Source organism: Oncorhynchus masou, chromosome 1 (genome assembly GCF_036934945.1).
Source record: "Oncorhynchus masou masou isolate Uvic2021 chromosome 1, UVic_Omas_1.1, whole genome shotgun sequence".
Taxonomy (NCBI): domain Eukaryota; kingdom Metazoa; phylum Chordata; class Actinopteri; order Salmoniformes; family Salmonidae; genus Oncorhynchus; species Oncorhynchus masou.
The window spans coordinates 73,860,915-73,876,316 of NC_088212.1; positions in this window are offsets into that span (position 1 = coordinate 73,860,915).

The following is a 15,402-nucleotide window of genomic DNA, read 5'->3' on the forward strand; positions in this document are numbered from 1 at the left end:
GCAGATATTACATGTACTCCTTGGCACACTAGTGTGTTTATTTTTCATTTGGATGGCACTATCAGAAGCTGATGATAAGATTGTCAGAATGGGCAATGTATTTTGTAGGTACAGTATAATTACAAGTAAGTACCCCTCAAGATACACTTCATTTTAACTAGCTAAATCATGTGTGACAACTAGTAATTACATTGTACTTAGGCTTTGAAATTGTCTTATTCCTCATCTGGGATGACACCCTGTTTTCGTAAGCTCAACCAATTTAACCTATGTGGTATGCATTATTTAGGGGGCAAGTGCTAGCAACAACATTGACTGGAGATATACACTGAACAAAAATATAAAAGCAACATGCAACAATTTCAAAGACTTTACTGAGTTATAGTTCATATAAAGAAATCAGTCAATTGAAAGAAATGAATTAGGTCCTAATCTATGGATTTCACATGACTGGGAATACAGATATGCACCTGTTGGTCACAGATACGTTTAAAAAAAGGTAGAGGTGTCGATCAGAAAACCAGTCAGTATCTGGTGTGACCACCATTTACCTCATGCAGCACGACACATCTCCTTCACATAGAGTTGATCAGGCTGTTGATTGTGGCCTGTGGAATGTTGTCCCACTCCTCTTTTACTGGATATTGGCGGGTACTGGAATATGCTGTCGTACACGTTGAACCAGAGCATCCCAAACATGCTCAATGGGTGACATGTCTACTGAGTATGCAGGCCATGGAAGAACTGAGACATTTTCAGTTTCCAGGAATTGTGATCAGGTCCTTGCAACATGGGGCTGTGCTTTTTCGTGTTGAAACATGAGGTGAAGGCAGAGGATGAATGGCACGACAACGGGCCTCAGGATCTCGTCACGGTATCTCTGTGCATTCAAATTGCCTTTGATAAAATGCAATGGTGTTCGTTGTCCGTAGCTTATGCCTGCCCATACCATAACCCCACTGCAACCATAGAGCACTCTGTTCGCTGTCTGCCATCTGCCCGGTACATTTGAAACCGGGATTCATCCAGGATTCATCTCCAGCGAAGGTGAGTATTTGCCCACTGAATTTGGTTACGACGCCTAACTGAAGTCAGGTCAAGACCCTGGTGAGGACATCGAGCACATAGATGAGCTTCCCTGAAATGGTTTCTGACAGTTTGTGCAGAAATTATTCGGTTGTGCAAACCCACAGTTTCATCAGCTGTCCGGGTGGCTGGTCTCAGATGATCCCGCAGGTGAAGAAGCCAGATGTAGAGGTCCTGGGCTGGCGTGGTTACACATGGTCTGCGGTTGTGAGGGTAGAGAGGATGTACTTCCAAATTCTCTAAAATGACAATGGAGGCATCTTACGGTAGAGAAATTAACATAAAAGTATCTGGCAATAGCTCTGGTGGACATTACTGCAATCAGCATGCCAATTGCACGTTCCCTCAAAACTTGAGACATCTGTGGCATTGTGTTGTGTGACAAAACTGCACATTTTACAGTTGCCGTTTATTGTCCCCCGGCACAAGGTGCACCTGTGTAATAATCATGCTGTTTAATCAGCTTCTTGATTTACCACACCTGTCAGGTGGATGGATTATCTTGGCAAAAGGATAAATGATCACTAACAGGGATTTAAACAAATGTATGCACAACATTTCAGAGAAATTACCTTTTGTGTGTATGGAACATTTCTGAGATCTTTTATTTCAGCTCATGAAACATAGGACCAACACTTTACATGTTGTGTTTATATTTTTGTTCAGTATATTTTGAACAGTGCATGGATAAGTAATTAGATCCTATTGAGTATAGGCTATAATCTCTCAGACACCAAGCGCATCCACAAGGGTTCCCAACCTTTGTCACAGTTGTTAATGAATCGGATGCAACTGAGAAGAAGTTGGTGAATTTAGTGGAAATCTGCCCATTTGTAACAAGCATGGTAACAATCATTTGTTGTTACCATGCTGTAATTACAGACCGCAATTACTACCAGTTGCAGGTTGTTATTACACTGTAACTGTGAGTTGTTACCATTAACTACAATACTTGTTACAGTGTAATTACACTGTAACAAGGACCCCTTAAACGGAAGTGTTAACAGATATCTTTATGATTTGTTTTATGAGAAGCCGTGATAATAAATATTGATTTAGTATGGCTGTATATGTTCACTTTAGTGTCTCAAGGGCCAACTCAAATGTTGAGAGTGTGATTCAGCAGTAGCTGTTCAGGTGCGTCAAGCGATAAACCAGTCTGTCATCAGAGTGTCTTTCCAGCGGTACAGTAGGTTTCAGGTAGTGTACCTTGACAATAGGTAGTGAAAGGGGTAATAAGTAGCGCCAGCATGTGGTATCCAAGGCTGAGTTCTGGGTTCCACCTTGGTGCCAGCTGCTGCGGCTGTAATAATAAAGCTGCACATTACGTCCTGCCCGCTGCCCGCATGGGGAATCAGTAGCAGTGATTTGAAATAAAACTTAACAACCAATCAGAAATAGCAAACTCCCCAGGACAAGCTTTGCTGTGCTCCACTCACAGTCTTTGTTCATAGCTAATGAGCTATGGTTATTTAGAAACACATGTTTTTTCCATAAGATTTAATGATTTCCTAATATAGTGGCTTGCAGCATACTAGAGCATAACACAGCAATTATATTCCTATAATGATGGCCATTATAGAGGACCTTTCTCTGGATATTGTATGATGTTGGCAAAGTCTAACACCAGGCTTGTTATGGCACGGCCTCTCGTAATGAGAGCACGGCAGCCATGTTGTAGTCCTGGTACATCGACTACTGTTGCCTTGAAAATGGTGCACGTTTATTTGGTAGATTTGCTAACATGTGCTATGGTTTACAATGTGGACAGTCATCAGTCACAATACTCTTGGGTGTTAGACCATAAAGCACATATCTGATTAGTGAGATATCAGCCCAAAAGGTTCAACTTTACACACAATTCAATGTGAATTACTAAACCGACAAGTTTGGATGAAGATAAACGTTTGGAGGGAAGTTAATATAATCTAATATTGGTCCGGAATTCCTCTCAGGGCCTCTGGGGTATGAAATATGATTATGGAAACACACCAAAATGTGAAAACGTTGGACATGTGAGAGGAGAATCCTAAAAATGAAAGCAAGAGAGGGGCTAAGTTGATTAGACGATTGGACAGGGGGTGTGTGGTGCGAGCGCTGGCAGTACCCCGGTCTAGAAGGGCTGCTGGCCACGTGCCGACCAGGACTTGTGACTGAGGGGACTATCAAAGGTAAGGACTGCGGCCGGGTCGGGATACAAAGAGGCCACTGAGCAGTCGGCCTTTTCATTTCATGCCTGACATCCATGTCCTTCTGCTGCTGATTCAATTACAAATAATCACTCAATTAAAATCACATGCAGGGGCAAGTAACCTTTTTTTCAAGAGCCTCAGCTCCAAAATAACTATTTCTACATCCCCCCAGAATGTCTGGTGAAGAGAATTCCTACATGACATGGCAGAACAGGCCCTTTATCCCATTTTTAGCACTTTTATACAACCAGCCATTCAATTGGCCACTCGTTAGTAAAAGACATTCATCTGAGGACATACTGTATATATTTTTTATTTAACTAGGCAAGTCAGTTAAGAACAAATTCTTATTTACAATGATGGCCAAACAAGGACGACACTGGGCCAATTGTGCGCCGCCCTATGTGACTCCCAATCACGGCCAGATGTGATGCAGCCTGGATTTGAACCAGAGACTGCAGTGAGGCTGAGATGCAGTGCCTTAGACAGCGAGCCCACTCGGGAGGTTCAGAGGTTCATTTTTTCTTTACAGTGGTTACAACTTTTTGTAGTTTTCTCCATGCTACAGTATATGGACACCAATATTACAGTTATTTAAATTCTTCTTAAAGTGGATCCAATTATCATTCCCTTAAATTACATGTTTTAATGTCTACCTCTCTTTTGCATTCCTTAAATGTATTTCCCAGGCTACTTAGAATCAGGGATTCTCCCTCCTCTCTGTTATGCTCCCTACAGCACTAGCTGCACGGCTTTGGTGAGGCCTATAGCACACATAGAAGAGAGAGATTGCTTGCAGAGGAAGATGTGAAGAAGAGGAAATGGGGTCTGGCATGTTGACTCAGGAGTAGGCCCCTCAGGACCCCTCAACGGACAGCTATTAAAGTTTAATTGCTAGCGTCGCCTATCATGGAAGTCCTCAGAGCTCTGTAGGGGCAAATTGCTGAGCTACTGGGGAAGGAAGGTCATTTGTTGAATAAGGCCCAGTCATGGTTTAGGTAGGAGATGTCTGCCCAGCTAACAACAAATACTCAACTTTAGAGAACGTTCCATTAAGAGTGTCATTAGGTCATTACCTAACGTTTTCATGAGAACGTTCCAGTGATGTGCAAGGACTGTTTCAAGACCACTCCCTTAATATCAAACATAACTTACTCAGAATGTGGTTACCATGTTTTCAGAATATTCAATATTCGGTGTTGTAGACAAGTTTCATCAGAACATTGCAAGAATATTCCAATGTCCAGTTTTCTGAGGGTTTGGAGAATTTTCCATCAAAGTTGAGCCAAATATTCACAGAACATGGTTGCCATGTTTTCAGAAGACAAAATAATGTTCTCTCTCCCTATAATTGTTAGCTGGGTGGATGTTCAGAGGATGCTGCTCACCTGACAGCTGCGAGCCTGAGAACTCAGTGCTGCGTCACTACTACATCTACAACATACCATGATGTTACTGTAGGTTACAGTGTGTGGTAAAGTAACAAAAAACACAATGGATGTTAGGGAACATTGTGACCAGCTCAATTTTCTCTTTCCCTCCCAGGAAAAATAAGGAGTATCTGAGCTTTGTTTCTGGGTTATTTGCATAATTCACTTTGATGGGTGAATACTTGTCTCCATCCCTCGGTCTCTTTTGTATCTGAAGATTACAACGGGACTGTTTCCAGCGCCACGCAGGCTACCAGGAGAAGACTATCAAAGGGAAGGACTGGGCTTTCAAGTCAGGACCCTTCGATTGTATTACAGATTGGTTCCAGGTGAGGCAGCTTTGGTAAGCTCAGCCAGAGGAAAATTGCCCTCCATGGAGTGCCGGCAAGAGGCAGGGAGGCTTCACGGTTGGCATGGCACTCCAGAATTCCAAAACTACTCACGTTCAGCAGGATTTCGGAGGGATGAACACCGGACCTCAAAAATCTTGTTGTGGTTGATCGCAGTTACATTAAAAGCTAAGCCAGAGAAAGGGGTACACGGGGTGTCTGTCTATTTCAAAAGATTATGTTGGAATAGCTGGATAGTACGGTCATGCACAGACTTCAACTGTCACCATAATGGTCAAATTATCCCTTTGATTCCCTCAGAAAATAAGTCCAGGATTTATCTTTCAAACTAAGATATTCTCCAGCTCCTCTTTGGTGTTAACAAGATTTTTTAAATTAGAGGTTCATCTTCATTTCCATCTCATTCACACATCATGACAGGAATCTCTGTCTGCAGCACTCCTGACTGCTGAGAATCTTGTAGCTTTTACTAAAAAGAAAACTAATCCTATTGTCTAAGACTGACTTCCCGGTTGTGTCTTCGTTAATCTGATAACATCTATTTCTGAGGATTGATATGAATGGTATGAATGAAACTGACAAATCACAAACATGGACATTGTTCTTGTTTTTCTTTATGCAGATTGGATTCTCTTGTGTTTTAACACAGTGACAGAGAGAAAAATCCTTGGTATGTGGAATGGAGGCAGAAAGGAAGGTTTGGTGCAGCACAGGTGCATACGGAACGTCGATCTTTGATATACCTGTAGATAATAGAGCAGATCCTCGCCTTGAGGGGAACCCAGCTAGCCTTAACTCCCTCCCTCACTGGTGTTGCTGTATCTCTGCTGTCTGTCATCATCTTCTTTCAATAGACCCGTGCCCACTGCCCATGATGCCAGGTCTCAGAGCCAAGCCTGTCTGTTCAGTTAAACGCATCATAAACCAGTCCTCAGGGAAACACTAAACAGATCTTGGATTGTTGTACATGTATGTAGAGCTGGTTGTCCTGGACTCCCGCTGCACGCAGCAGTGTCAGCTCTGATCTAAAGCAGGCTGCATGTGGAAAGGCCAATTAGGCAAAGACTGTTCTGAGGACAACGTGGGCGTGCCAGGCCTTGCCATTCCACATCCCTCACCTGCCCCGACAGATCGTCCCAGACACTGCAACATCTGCTCATGTTTTTGAACTGGGGAGATTTAAAAAAAAATCATCCTTAATTGGGTGTTCTTCTTTGTTGTCAAGGTTTTTTTGAAGCAGAGCACAAATGAAAAGAGTAACATATTTTGGTTTTGCATTATGCTATACAACAAAGGTACAAATCAAATGTCCCCTGCCAGCATCCTTCAATGTGTCCCAGTCTGGATTTCCTCTGTGATAATTCTGTCAGATATTAATCTAATTTTACCCCTTTTCAAAAAACATACTGTATGTCCTAGTTGTGTCAATCATCAACATTCTACTTCCAAACAGCATCAGATAGCAGAGTTAGTAAGACAGTGGACCAGCTTGAGTGAGGAGGCCAGGTTATTGTCGTGGGAAAAATGTAATCTTGTAGTAGTTCACCAATTCCCCACTGATTAAGTTTACACTGAGAGGAAAGATTATTTCCACCTTTGCAGAGAGCCGAGCTCAACAACAAAGAGTCTTCGATGGACCTCAGTGCAGACTACAATCACTCCACCCTCCTCCTAGGCCACACAGAGCAAATAAGCTGTTATTCCACTGTTGTTTGGAAGGATTGCAGAGGGATTGGTCCTGTAATGAAAAGAAAATAGAGGCGATGTTCCCATGACGGATATGGTAAACCGAATCGAGACGGGGCGCACCGTTGGCTCTGAGTTCACACCTCTGGTCCCGGAGCACCCTCCCTTAACGCCCATCCCCCAACCCTCACTGACTCACCCTTTCCAAAGAACCTGATCCGGCCTGGAGGCCCATGAGGTCACGTCCTGGTGAGGATTTGTTTGATTTCTCTAATCACTGCTGAGGCTCTTCTTGTCTTTGTTTGCTTTGTAGAACAAGCAGTAAACACACATGCTTAAGATGGTTGTATGGCACACAGACAGAGAGAGCAGCGGACAACTGCTGGAGGACGCCGAGCTCTTGATTGCATTGAAGGTCATGGTAATTACTTTGTCATGTGCCTGTCCTGAACTACTCTGACTGTGCCGATGGTATGTCAAAAATATGACGAGGGCATTGCAATTGATTCAAAACAAATTGACAAGAAAATATACTGATCATACGTCACACACAAAGTGAATCCTAAGACATTCCTAAGTGAACAGCAGTATTTGCGCCTTCAAATGGAGTGCCACTCCATATTTTAACTTAGAGATCAGCTCAGCTAGGTGGATATCCAGCCTCCTCTTGTAAACAGAGCATTGTTTCTGTTGGACCCTAACCCCCTCTCTGGTGGTAGGGGGTCAGTGGGGTCAACCCTGATTGGACTAAACGCCAGGACCACTTGCCAAGCCGAAAGGCAATGTGGGAGCTTCAAGACTGAGTGGAACACTCTGGCCATGTCTCACAGGGGGAAGAGGTGGGGGGTGGGGCTAGTTGGACCCCTGAAGAGAGAGACCCACAGGGTGGGAGGAAGCTGCTGTGAATGAAAACCAGGAGAGGGAGGAAGTCCAGTGTTTATGCTGCTCATGGTCTCCTCTCTTCACTGTCAGGGAGAAACAAGCCCTGCTGGAGGTAGGTAGAGCCTGCCTGGCCTTGCCTGGCCTAACTCCACTAACTGGAGAGCCAGAACCCTGCTGCCTGTTACTATGTTTAGGCTTTGCTCTCCCCCTCTTGTCAGGACCCCAGCTGTCTACCCTCGGAACTCCCTGCTGCTCCATGATTTGGTGGGAAAAGGAGATGATATGGGATTGATATGAATTTGTTTCTGATGACAGGTTCATCCTGATTCATACATCTACATTTGAGCAGAGACATGTTGATGATTTAATATGAAATAGTGACTGAGTATAGGATTTAGTGCCAAAAGGCGTTTTCTGCCTCGGCTGATCTGTATACTGTAAGTGGTTGGAATCAGCACAACCAAATGTAAAGCAACTCTCTGCAGAGGACACGCCATCATAACTTTGTCATAATAATCCACTGTCCAAAACTCTCCCCCGTAGAGTTCGGAGGCATAGTTATAGTTGTTTATTGTTTGGTACTGTGTGTTGTCATGGTTAGATCATGACGTGAGCAGTAATGGTCTTTTCTCAAATCTCATTTGCTCCGTTTCCAGATAACCATCAGTTTTACCATATTTGAAAAACACATTTGTTTGTGTGGAGTAATAGTTTGTGTGGAGTAATAGTTTGTGTGGAGTAATAGTTTGTGTGGAGTAGTGGAGTAATAGTTTGTGTGGAGTAATAGTTTGTGTGGAGTAATGGAGTAATAGTTTGTGTGGAGTAATAGTTTGTGTGGAGTAATAGTTTGTGTGGAGTAGTGGAGTAATAGTTTGTGTGGAGTAATAGTTTGTGTGGAGTAGTGGAGTAATAGTTTGTGTGGAGTAATAGTTTGTGTGGAGTAGTGGAGTAATAGTTTGTGTGGAGTACTAGTTTGTGTGGAATAGTGGAGTAATAGTTTGTGTGGAGTAATAGTTTGTGTGGAGTAGTGGAGTAATAGTTTGTGTGGAGTAATAGTTTGTGTGGAGTACTAGTTTGTGTGGAGTAATAGTTTGTGTGGAGTAGTGGAGTAATAGTTTGTGTGGAGTAATAGTTTGTGTGGAGTAATAGTTTGTGTGGAGTAGTGGAGTAATAGTTTGTGTGGACTAATAGTTTGTGTGGAGTAATAGTTTGTGTGGAGTAATAGTTTGTGTGGACTAATAGTTTGTGTGGAGTAATAGTTTGTGTGGAGTAATAGTTTGTGTGGATAGTTTGTGTGGGGTAATAGTTTGTGTGGAGTAATAGTTTGTGTTGATAGTTTGTGTGGAGTAACAGTTTGTGTGGAGTAATAGTTTGTGTGGAGTAATAGTTTGTGTGGGTAGTTTGTGTGGACTAATAGTTTGTGTGGAGTAATAGTTTGTGTGGAGTAGTGGAGTAATAGTTTGTGTGGAGTAGTGGAGTAATAGTTTGTGTGGAGTAATAGTTTGTGTGGAGTAGTTGAGTAATAGTTTGTGTGGAGTAGTGGAGTAATAGTTTGTGTGGAGTAGTGGAGTAATAGTTTGTGTGGAGTAGTGGACTAATAGTTTGTGTGGATAGTTTGTGTGGACTAATAGTTTGTGTGGACTAATAGTTTGTGTGGATAGTTTGTGTGGACTAATAGTTTGTGTGGACTAATAGTTTGTGTGGATAGTTTGTGTGGACTAATAGTTTGTGTGGACTAATAGTTTGTGTGGATAGTTTGTGTGGACTAATAGTTTGTGTGGAGTAATAGTTTGTGTGGAGTAATAGTACTCTGGTCATGACACACTGTCCACTGTTGGTATTTTTTGCTTTGACTGGTTTAGGTCAGGTGATAATGACAGTGTTTTATTACATTATATTAGAGGGAAAAACAAGATACTGAATAAACAATGTGATTCACATAATATCACATAACATACCAATGCATACTGGTGGTCTGCAGTCAATGTCTTGTGGCATAAAACATGTCAACTGGTCTTTTGAGCATTTCTGGGCAAGATAAACCAACAGCATTCAAAAGCTGCGGATGTGGCCCTTGTGGGTGAAGTCAATTGAGAGGTACACAATATGCCATGTTTTCCTATTTTACCTGACGTGAGGCCATTCTCCCACAATGAATGCACAGTCACACCACCACCACCAGGTCTGGAACTGAACTATAACTACATAATGAACCATCTGGTCTCTGATGTTGGACTACAACATTGCACACAAACACAGACACACACGCAGCAGACCGCAAGGGCCTGCACACTGTCTCCAATCACACATTTACACGCATATACACGTGCACACACTCTCTTACACTCCCTGACACGCAAACGCATGCACGCACACACACACACACACACACACACACACACACACACACACACACACACACACACACACACACACACACACACACACACACACACACAGAGAGAGGCCTGTTGATGTGTGTGAAACACGTAGGTGGATCTCTGCAGTGCATCTTAATGAGCTTTCAACTGCATATAGTGTGTTTTGAAGGCTCCTTTCAGGGTCTTTGATTGGACGCCGCCCGCCCATTGCCTGCCAGGAAGTGTGTCTGATGTGGAGTCTGTATGCTCCGCAGACTTCCTGGTACTGACGCATGCCCATGGTGTAATGTCAAACCCTACCTTGTCTTAACAGCTCCTCAGCATCAATCTAAACCCTGACCCCAGATCATCCACAGAGCCCCACCACGTCACCCTTTCAACCCCATCACCATGCCCATTCTGAGACCTGCTGGGCCGATGGGGTCAGCCAGCGCCTCACGTCAGCCCTAAAGAAACAGGAAAGAGAGAGGGTGGCTCATGTTATTCAGAGTAGCAACCAAAGTTAATTAAATGAAGCCTGTCTGTTCCTGAAGTCTCCTTCTGAGGAAATGCTGACATGTTCCAGTGCCCTGGTCCAGTCCAACCAGACTGCAGAGAGACACCACAGAGGACTGGTCCAGTCCAACCAGACTGCAGAGAGACACCACAGAGGACTGGTCCAGTCCAACCAGACTGCAGAGAGACACCACAGAGGACTGGTCCAGTCCAACCAGACTGCAGAGAGACACCACAGAGGACTGGTCCAGTCCAACCAGACTGCAGAGAGACACCACAGAGGACTGGTCCAGTCCAACCAGACTGCAGAGAGACACCACAGAGGACTGGGGAGTTCTGGGACACACAGGAATCACAATAGACCCTTCTCCTCAGGGAAATGCACCAGACATCAGCATGTGTGTTCAGCTATAAGCATGCTAGTCAGAAATGCTCACGCACACTGTTTGGGCTAAATCTGTGCACGCTTGCTCATGCACATGAAAGCATTCTGCACTGTGTATTATTTTTGGGGCGCAGTCATATAGCTAATTTTGTCTATGATCTGCAATTGCATATCCTGTGTTTCTCATAACCATTCCATTACCATAGGTTCAGTCATACTGTGTATTTCAGAGCCTTTCTCCTCCTCTGTCCCTATGATTTATGTGGAGCATATGTGTTTTATCTGTGATACAGTGTGATGTAGGCTCTCTTTTTCAATCATCCTCTCCCAGTCCCTCTTTTTTTCCTTCTGTATGCTAAGATTTTCCCTGGAGAAAGGAGTAGTTCTTGATCGCATTAATATTACTACTCACCTCCCCTTCCTTTCTTATGCAGAGATCATTTTAATGCTCTCTTAACCTAGTTAAAAAACTAATGGTCCATTTTCATTTTGCTGCATATTTATCCAGGTAGCTGACCATCTACTCGAAGAGCTCTGCTTCAGAGATTTCAACAAGCTCGTGGACTGATACCATCACCAGGAATGAGGATACCTCCAAAAACATGTTTCTCATTTGACTCGTTTGGATGAAATGTCCATTTCTGTTATCTGCAGATCAGTTTTGTTTTGTTTTTCTAAAGTGGATAGATTTCACCCGAGGTAACAGTGGAAGTCTAAAACCCTCCATAAAGCTAGAACACAAACACCGGTCTGAAGCGGAGGCTCTCCGGCTCCAAGTTTGGGTTTAGATTTCCATCTGAATTGATTAAAATCTGAATTTCAAGTAAACATGACAGATTCCATCTGCTTAATTGAAAAAACAAGAGAGTTTTGATGACAAGAGCAGAATGTTTTAAAGAAATGCACAGCTAGGTATTTCAGGTCAACTCATCACTGTCTTTTCTCCTATCCTCCTGTTGTGATCTAGTTGAGACCCTCTTTGTGTGGCCCAGGGGTTTTCATTGGCAGAGCACACAGAAATATCACAAAGTGCTTTGATGCTGATTTCAAATGAGACCTAAATCGAAGCACACAAAACGTGTAGTCCAACATTGAGTGTGGCAGGTCACAGACTCCCATTCTACTATGTAACCCCTCCATGTGTTTCCAGGCTTGGATCTGAGATGGGAAAGCAGTGCAGTTGGATCACAGTGGGTGAGCTCAGATTTAGTAGGAGACAGTCACACCTCTGGATGGAGTCAATCACCCCCAGGGGAAAGTCTGAGATCCAGCACAGGGTGTGAGATCCAACCCTGCCTCTAAGTTCATAGGAGACGAGAGGAGGAGAGAACCAAAGATCCAGTACCCATTGGGACCCATTTACTTTCTGCCCTGCAAGATTTAATCATTGATGATCCCTGTTTTCTGCCTTGTAGTAGTAATAGGTGTATCATTTTATGTAATGTATGATCTCTTCAAGGGACACATGTTTGAAAGGCCATCTGAAAAGAACGCCATCTCACAAAAAAAGGAATGGTAGGAGACAAGGGAGTGTGCAACACACCTCTTGTCTATCTTCAGGGAATGAAGAGTTGTTGAAGGATTTCATGCACAGTGACTGCACAGTACCAGAACCAACTAGTATAGAAAATAAGGTGATGATTTAAAATAGGAGATAAGGTAATGGCCTATAACATAAAATACATAAACACATTACACAGACTATAATGGATTGGTGGGGAGGTGCATCATGGGATGGCTTTGTCTTTGTTGCCCAACTGGAACACAGACACACACATGTGTACACAAATACAAACACAATGGTTAAATTGGGAATAACCCTAACCCTAGTTTCATGTCCACATCCTGGTTCAACCCTAAGCCTATCCTCAACCACAACCCTAACCCTAACTTCATGTCCACATCCTGGTTCAACCCTAACCCTATCCTCAACCACAACCCTAACCCTAACTTCATGTCCACATCCTGGTTCAACCCTAACCCTATCCTCAACCACAACCCTAAACCTATCCTCATGTCCACATCCTGGTTCAACCCTATCCTCAACCACAACCCTAACCCTATCCTCATGTCCACATCCTGGTTCAACCCTAACCCTATCCTCAACCACAACCCTAACCCTAACTTCATGTCCACATCCTGGTTCAACCCTAACCCTATCCTCAACCACAACCCTAAACCTATCCTCATGTCCACATCCTGGTTCAACCCTAAACCTATCCTCATGTCCACATCCTGGTTCAACCCTAACCCTATCCTCAACCACAACCCTAACCCTAACTTCATGTCCACATCCTGGTTCAACCCTAACCCTATCCTCAACCACAACCCTAACCCTAACTTCATGTCCACATCCTGGTTCAACCCTAACCCTATCCTCATGTCCACATCCTGGTTCAACCCTAACCCTATCCTCAACCACAACCCTAACTTCATGTCCACATCCTGGTTCAACCCTAACCCTATCCTCAACCACAACCCTAACCCTAACTTCATGTCCACATCCTGGTTCAACCCTAACCCTATCCTCATGTCCACATCCTGGTTCAACCCTAACCCTATCCTCAACCACAACCCTAACTTCATGTCCACATCCTGGTTCAACCCTAACCCTATCCTCAACCACAACCCTAACCCTAACTTCATGTCCACATCCTGGTTCAACCCTAACCCTATCCTCATGTCCACATCCTGGTTCAACCCTAACCCTATCCTCAACCACAACCCTAACTTCATGTCCACATCCTGGTTCAACCCTAACCCTATCCTCAACCACAACCCTAACCCTAACTTCATGTCCACATCCTGGTTCAACCCTAACCCTATCCTCAACCACAACCCTAAACCTATCCTCATGTCCACATCCTGGTTCAACCCTAACCCTATCCTCAACCACAACCCTAACCCTAACTTCATGTCCACATCCTGGTTCAACCCTAAACCTATCCTCAACCACAACCCCAACCCTAACTTCATGTCCACATCCTGGTTCAACCCTAACCCCATCCTCATGTCCACATCCTGGTTCAACCCTAAGCCTATCCTCAACCACAACCCTAACCCTAACTTCATGTCCACATCCTGGTTCAACCCTAACCCTATCCTCAACCACAACCCTAACCCTAACTTCATGTCCACATCCTGGTTCAACCCTAACCCTATCCTCAACCACAACCCTAACCCTAACTTCATGTCCACATCCTGGTTCAACCCTAACCCTATCCTCAACCACAACCCTAACCCTAACTTCATGTCCACATCCTGGTTCAACCCTAACCCTATCCTCAACCACAACCCTAACCCTAACTTCATGTCCACATCCTGGTTCAACCCTAACCCTATCCTCAACCACAACCCTAACCCTAACTTCATGTCCACATCCTGGTTCAACCCTAAACCTATCCTCAACCACAACCCTAACCCTATCCTCATGTCCATATCCTGGTTCAACCCTAACCCTATCCTCAACCACAACCCTAACCCTAACTTCATGTCCACATCCTGGTTCAACCCTAACCCTATCCTCAACCACAACCCTAAACCTAACTTCATGTCCACATCCTGGTTCAACCCTAACCCTATCCTCATGTCCACATCCTGGTTCAACCCTAACCCTATCCTCAACCACAACCCTAACTTCATGTCCACATCCTGGTTCAACCCTAACCCTATCCTCATGTCCACATCCTGGTTCAACCCTAACCCTATCCTCAACCACAACCCTAACTTCATGTCCACATCCTGGTTCAACCCTAACCCTATCCTCATGTCCACATCCTGGTTCAACCCTAACCCTATCCTCAACCACAACCCTAACTTCATGTCCACATCCTGGTTCAACCCTAACCCTATCCTCATGTCCACATCCTGGTTCAACCCTAACCCTATCCTCAACCACAACCCTAACTTCATGTCCACATCCTGAACCCTAACCCTAGTTTTATGTCCTCACTCCGGTTCAACCATAATCCTAGTCTCAACCCTAACCCTAACCCTAGTTTTATGTCTGCACTCCGGTTCAACCATAATCCTAGTCTCAACCCTAACCCTAACCCTAGTTTTATGTCTGCACCCAACCATAATCCTAGTCTCAACCCTAACCCTAACCCTAGTTTTATGTCTGCACTCCGGTTCAACCATAATCCTAGTCTCAACCCTAACCCTAACCCTAGTTTTATGTCTGCACTCCGGTTCAACCATAATCCTAGTCTCAACCCTAACCCTAACCCTAGTTTTATGTCTGCACTCCGGTTCAACCATAATCCTAGTCTCAACCCTAACCCTAACCCTAGTTTTATGTCTGCACTCCGGTTCAACCACAATCCTAGCCTCATCTATAATCCCAACCTTAACCCTAGTTTTATGTCTGCACTCCGGTTCAACCACAATCCTAGCCTCATCTATAATCCCAACCTTAACCTTGGTTTATGCTACTTTCATTCTTCTTTTTATTCTCCTTTTCTCTTTGATCCAGGTTTTAGGAGCCCAGTTCCAGGTAGCTCCAGCTCAATTTAA